The sequence below is a fragment of the Neofelis nebulosa genome, chromosome 5 (assembly GCF_028018385.1).
Source record: "Neofelis nebulosa isolate mNeoNeb1 chromosome 5, mNeoNeb1.pri, whole genome shotgun sequence".
In the NCBI taxonomy this organism is placed as follows: domain Eukaryota; kingdom Metazoa; phylum Chordata; class Mammalia; order Carnivora; family Felidae; genus Neofelis; species Neofelis nebulosa.
In genome coordinates, this window is record NC_080786.1 from 86,782,812 (window position 1) to 86,789,042 (window position 6,231).

The following is a 6,231-nucleotide window of genomic DNA, read 5'->3' on the forward strand; positions in this document are numbered from 1 at the left end:
TGGGTATCATATGTAAGAAGATGAATCACTGGGTTCTACTCCTAAGGCCAAGACTACACTCTATGTTAACTAACTTGAATTTAAAAAGAGAGAGAGGGGGGCGCCTGGGTGGCTCAGTCGGTTAAGCGGCCGACTTCAGCTCAGGTCACAATCTCATGGTCCGTGAGTTCGAGCCCCGCGTCAGGCTCTGGGCTAATGGCTCAGAGCCTGGAGCCTGCTTCCGATTCTGTGTCTCCCTCTCTGCCCCTCCCCCGTTCATGCTCTGTCTCTCTCTGTCTCAAAAATAAAAATTAAAACTAAAAAAAATAATAATTAAAAAAAATAAAGAGAGAGTGAGAGGGGTCCTGACTGGGTTGCCACCAAGAATTTTTATCTCTGACTTTTTATTGGGACCTAATCAGGAACTGGATAACTCTATCCGTGGCATGTAGCATGCACAGGTCTGGGATGCATTTATCCTTTTTTTTGTTGTTGTTCCAAAACCTGTCCCGCAGCTATAGCCTCCCACCCACATATGCAGCTGGGGCTAGGGGCACAGTGGACACCTCAAGGATTAGGAGGGCCAGGAGGGTCTGAGAGCCACTTTGGTGAGCCTTGAAGCCAAGGCAGAGGCTGGCCCAGGGGGAGCCATCATGGCTGTAACCAGCCTCCGCAGGGTCCCTTATCTACCCCTGCCTATTGCTAACCCCTTCCCTACTCATCATCTGAAACCCTGCTTGGAAGTAGCTGAGGTAGGAATACTTTCTCTGAAAGTCTTAGTGACAGAGCCAAATATAGTACTCTTGATTTTGCTTCTTTTTTAAAAAAATTTTTTAATGTTTATTTTTTGAAAGAGTGAACAGGGGAGGGGCAGAGAGAGCGGGAGACACAGAAACTGAAGCAGGCTCCAGGTTCTGAGCTGTCAGTGGGGCTTCAACTCACAAACCGCGAGATCATGACCTGAGCCAAAGTCAGATGTTTAATCAACTGAGCCACCCAGGCAGCCTTGATTTTACTTCTTTACTCTTTACCTCCTTTTATACTGGTTTCCATTCATTAAATCTTTTTTTTAATGTTTATTTATTTTTGAGAGAGAGAGAGAGAGAGAGAGCAGGGGAAGGGCAGAGAAGGGTGGGGGGATCCCAAGCAGGCTCCATGCTGACAACAGAGAGCCTGATGCAGGGCTCGAACTCAGGAACTGTGAGATCATGACCTGAGCCCAAGTTGGACGCTTAAGTGACTAAGCCACCCAGGCATACCTCCACTCATTAAATCTTATATTAAATGAAACAGATGGAGATTTATTTTTTAAAATTTATTTTTAATTTTTCATCCAAGTTAGTTAGCATATAGTGCAATAATGATTTCAGGAGTAGATTCCAGTGATTCATTGCCTATGTATAACACCCGGTGCTCATCCCAACAAGTGTCTTCCTCAATGCCCCTTACCCATTTAGCCCATTCCCACACCCACAACCCCTCCAGCAACCCTCAGTTTGTTCTCTGTATTTGAGTCTCTTATGTTTTGTCCCCCTCCTTGTTTTTATATTATTTTTACTTCCCTTCCCTTATGTTCATCTGTTTTGTATCTTAAATTCCACATATGAGTGAAGTCATATGATATTTGTCTTTCTGTGACTGACTAATTTTGCTTAGCATAAATACCCTCCAGTTCCATCTGCGTTGTTGCAAATGGCAAGATTTCATTCTTTTTGATTGCCAAGTAATATTCCATGGTGTGTGTGTGTGTGTGTGTGCACCACATCTTCTTTATCCATTTACCTGTAGATGGACATTTGGGCTCTTTCTATAATTTGGCTATTGTTGATAGCACTGCTATAAACATGGGGGTGCATGTGCCCCTTCGAAACAGCACATCTGTATCCCTTGGATAGATACCTAGTAGTACAATTGCTAGGTCATAGGGTAGTTCTATTTTTACCTTTTTGAGGAACCTCCATACTGTTTTCCAGAGTGGCTGCACCAGTTTGCATTCCCACCAGCAGCACAAAAGAGATCCTCTTTCTCTGCATCCTCGCCAACATCTGTTGTTGCCTGAGTTGTTAATGTTAGTCATTCTGACTGGTGTGAGGTGATATCTCACTGTGGTTTTGATTTGTATTTCCCTGATGATGAGTGGTGTTGAGCATCTTTTCATGTGTTGGTTGGCCATCTGGATGTTTTCTTTGGAGAAGTGTCTATTCATGTCTTTTGCCCATTTATTCACTGGAGTTTTTGTGTTTTGGGTGTTGAGTCTAAGTTCTTTATAGATGTTGGATACTAACCCTTTATCTGATATGTCACTTGCAAATATCTTCTCCAATTCTGTTGGTTGCCTTTTAGTTTACTGACTGCTTCCTTCAATGCGCAGAAGTTTTTATCTTGAGTTCATTTTTGCTTTTGTTTCCCTTGCCTCCAGAGACATGTCGAGTAAGAAGTTTCTGTGGCCACAAAGAGGTTTTTGCCTGCTTTATCCTCTAAGATTTTGATGGCTTCCTGTCATATGTTTTAGTCTTTCATCCATTTTGAGTTTGTTTTTGTGTATGGTGTAAGAAAGCGGTCCAGGTTCATTGTTTAGCATGTCGCTGTCCAGTTTTCCCAGCACCACTTGCTGAAGAGACTGTTTTTATTCCATTGGACATTCTTTCCTGCTTTGTCAAAGATTAGTTGGCCATATGTTTGTGGGTCCATTTCTGGGTTCTGTATTCTGTTCCATTGATCTAAGTGTCTGTTTTTGTTCCAGAACCATACTGTCTTGATGATTACAGCTTTGTAATGCATCTTGAAGTCCGGATTGTGATGCCTCCAGCTTTGTTTTTTTCAGGATTGCTTTAGCTATTTGGAGTCTTTTCTGGTTCCACACAAATTTTGGGATTGTTTGTTCTAGCTCTGTGAAGAATACTGGTGTTATTTTGATAGGGATTGCATTGATTATGTAGATTGCTTTGGGTAGTATCAACATTTTAACATTTGTTCTTCCAATCCAGGACCATGGAATATTTTTTCCATTTTTTTGTGTCTTCTTCAATTTCTTTCATAAGCTTTCTATAGTTTTTAGTGTATAGATTTTTCACCTCTTTAGTTAGGTGTATTCCTAGGTATTTTATAGTTTTTGGTGTAGATGGAGATTTATTAATAGCTTTAAAACTCTATCTGCACAGTTAATCTCAGAGCTTTATTTTTTTTTTAAGTTTATTTATTTGTCTGAGAGAGGAAGATACGGTGTGAGTGGGGGAGGGGCAGAGAGAGAGAGAGAATCCCAAGCGGGCTCTGCACTGCCACCACAGAGCCTGATGCAGGGCTTGAACTCATGAACTGTGAGATCATGACCTGAGCTGAAACCAAGAGTCAGACGCTTAATTGGTTGAGCCAGCCAAATGCCCCAATCTCAGTCTTTTAATCCTCTTCTACAATTTTATTTTTCTATCTATCTATCATCTATCTATCTATCTATCTATCTATCTATCTATCTATCATCTATCTATCTATTTAATTTTTAGTTGGCTCCACTCCCAGGGAAGAGCCCAACACAGGGCTTGAACTCACAACCCTAAGATCAAGCCCTAAGCTGAGATCAAGAGTGATGCTTAACTGACTGAGCCATCCAGGCACCCCCCTCTCTACATTTTAAATTCTGGGTTGCAAAGAAAGTTTTCAGGGGAAAAAACATTTCGTGGCTTGATAACCAAAATTATAAACCAAGCTCGGGGATGCTGGGCTTACATTTGAATGGAGGTTTGATGCAGAGTTTTTCCCACCCCTCTTCTTTCCCATCTCCAAGGAAGAAACACTGTCCCTTTCCCTCTCTGTTTGTCCTCCTGTTCTTATTCCTTACGTCTTCTTCAATTAGCCCTCTTTTCCTGTGTGTTTAGTCTCCTTCCTGCATGGGCTACTTGTGTTCTGACTATATAATCAAATCTCTCCTAACCTATAAAAACTTTCTGTGGACTCCTAATCCCCTTGAAACAACCTCACTCCTCTTCCTTTCTTAGCCAAATATCTTGAAAAGGACACTGTCCATTTTTCTGTCCATTTATAATAAATACTAATGATTTGTTGAATGCCTACAGTATTTTAGACAGGATGTTGGCCATTGGGAATGACAGTAGACAGGACACCCTGCCCTCATGCTGCTCAGCCTCCTGGCCAAACCTTGGCCCTTGCCCTGCCACTGAAACTGCTCGGACAAAGCTGTCTGTGGACCTCCTACTCCCCAAATTCCGTGGCTCTTCTCAGTCCTTCCCCCTCAGCAGCACAAGATACTTGAACAGCAATGAATAATATCCTAACACAATAGAAATCATTCCCCATGCTGAAGGCCCTGTGATGAACACAAAGAAGAACAAGCACAGAATCTGCCTTTGAAAAGCTTACATGCAGAAAATATTGTGTAGCCCAAGTGAACGGGGCTCTCCCTAAGGGAAGCTTCATAGGGAAAATACGTTTAAAGAGACAAAAGCTTGTATTCACAAAACGTGTTCAATATATCTATCATTGATCTCAATATACAAATTCAGATGTATTAACGAGTCAGCAAGTACATGGTGACTGATGTTGTTGCAGGATCTTTTACCTCAATACCCGGGATTTGTTGTCCTGCTGCTTTGAAGAATGAAGAGGTGGACACAAAATGAGCAGCGGGCTAAAGTTTATCAGAGTATGAGATCAGAAAGGAAGAATCGTATAAAAGCTCTCTTTACAGAGAGGGGACGTTCGAAAGTGAATGCCCACAACTATAGGCAAAGGGTTTTGTTCTATAGGGTTCCGGTCAGCCTCCCTCTTCCCTTCTCACTTGTTCCTTCTCAGGTTCTACCCTGACTGGCTGGATAACTCTAGGTTGTCCACTTGTGACTGGCTAGACTCTCTTGTGTGAGGTGTGAGACTATGGTCACACTGCCCCTCGTGTAACGTAAGTTTTATGATTTACTTATTTTAGTTAGGTACGTTGATTGTCAAATTCCTGAGGGGCACCCAAGGGGGAGTAGGTGGTGTCCATCACATTCTTAAGAGGAACCTTATGCCAGAGGGAGTTTGCTGTGATCAGACATTCCCATCAATGCTCCAAAATATGTGTTTGTCTCCAACCAGGGACCTCAGGCCCTAACCTTTCCCTCTCAGCCTATTTTATCTTTTCTTTTCCTTATCACAATGTCAAGAGTAATACCCTTTGATAACACATTTACTGCTCCAAATGTTCACAATTGCTCATATTTTCTGTGCATACCAGCCCTTCCAAGTGTCCCCTAAATAAGCATTGTTGGGGCTTGTTCTTAGTCAAAGACGTTACAGCTCATAGGAACAGAAAAATACAAATCATGGCTTGTTGAGATTTAAAAAAAATATTTTCCCCAAGATTCTGGGTAAAAGAATTGTTCATCCATATTTTGCTGGCTCATTAGCCCACAGCTGCCCACACAGATTCTCTACCCCCTGTTAAAGGCCTCGCCTTCTTTCTGAGTCCCCAGAGACTGTCTTCGACGTGTTCCATCCCATTGCCTACTGTGCCTCAGTACCCTGGCGAGCAAGCTCCATGTTTGGGGGGCACCCTGCGTCCTTGGAGAGCTGGAGCTGTGTCATTAGCAGAGTGGAGAGGAGCTCTTTGTATTTTATATGATGGATTAGAGTCGGGCGGTGGGGGGACATCTGAAAACAGTGTTGTCTAGATCCCAACCTCTCAAAGAAGTCTTAGTGAAGCCAGTTCTTATTTCCAGAAGGAAGCTCAAAGACCCTCTTCCTCTCCTCAGTATGTGTCCAGAATAGGGACCAAACTGTCCTCAGCACTTCTGCTACTCTACACAGCTGTTTCCAGGTTAAATTACTGGTTCATTATTCTCTCATTGCATCCCACCCATTGCTCTGCTACACCCAGGGATGTCTGTACCCCAGCAATGTCAGGATCCAGGCTCAAGCCAAGTCAGAGTTCCCCATTACATATAGGTATCTACGTGTGTGATGTCCATGGCCAAAGCTATGTCCATGCTAAGGCCAAGCAAATGGGCCCAACATAGAAGCCTCTAGAGCCCAGAGACAGCAAGTTCACTGATAAGTCACAGTTGGGGAATGACTCCCCAGAGATAGGGGAAAGGACCCCATCATGAAATTGCCTCCCCAGGTTCTCAGGTTGTAGCTGACACCTCATCAGTGTCACCTGTAGTTTTGCTAGAGGAATAACTTAATGAGCACAAATCCTGCCAGTACCTTCTGGTGGCGCTTGGAGTATGACAAAATGAGCCTTTTCATCCTCATGGTCAG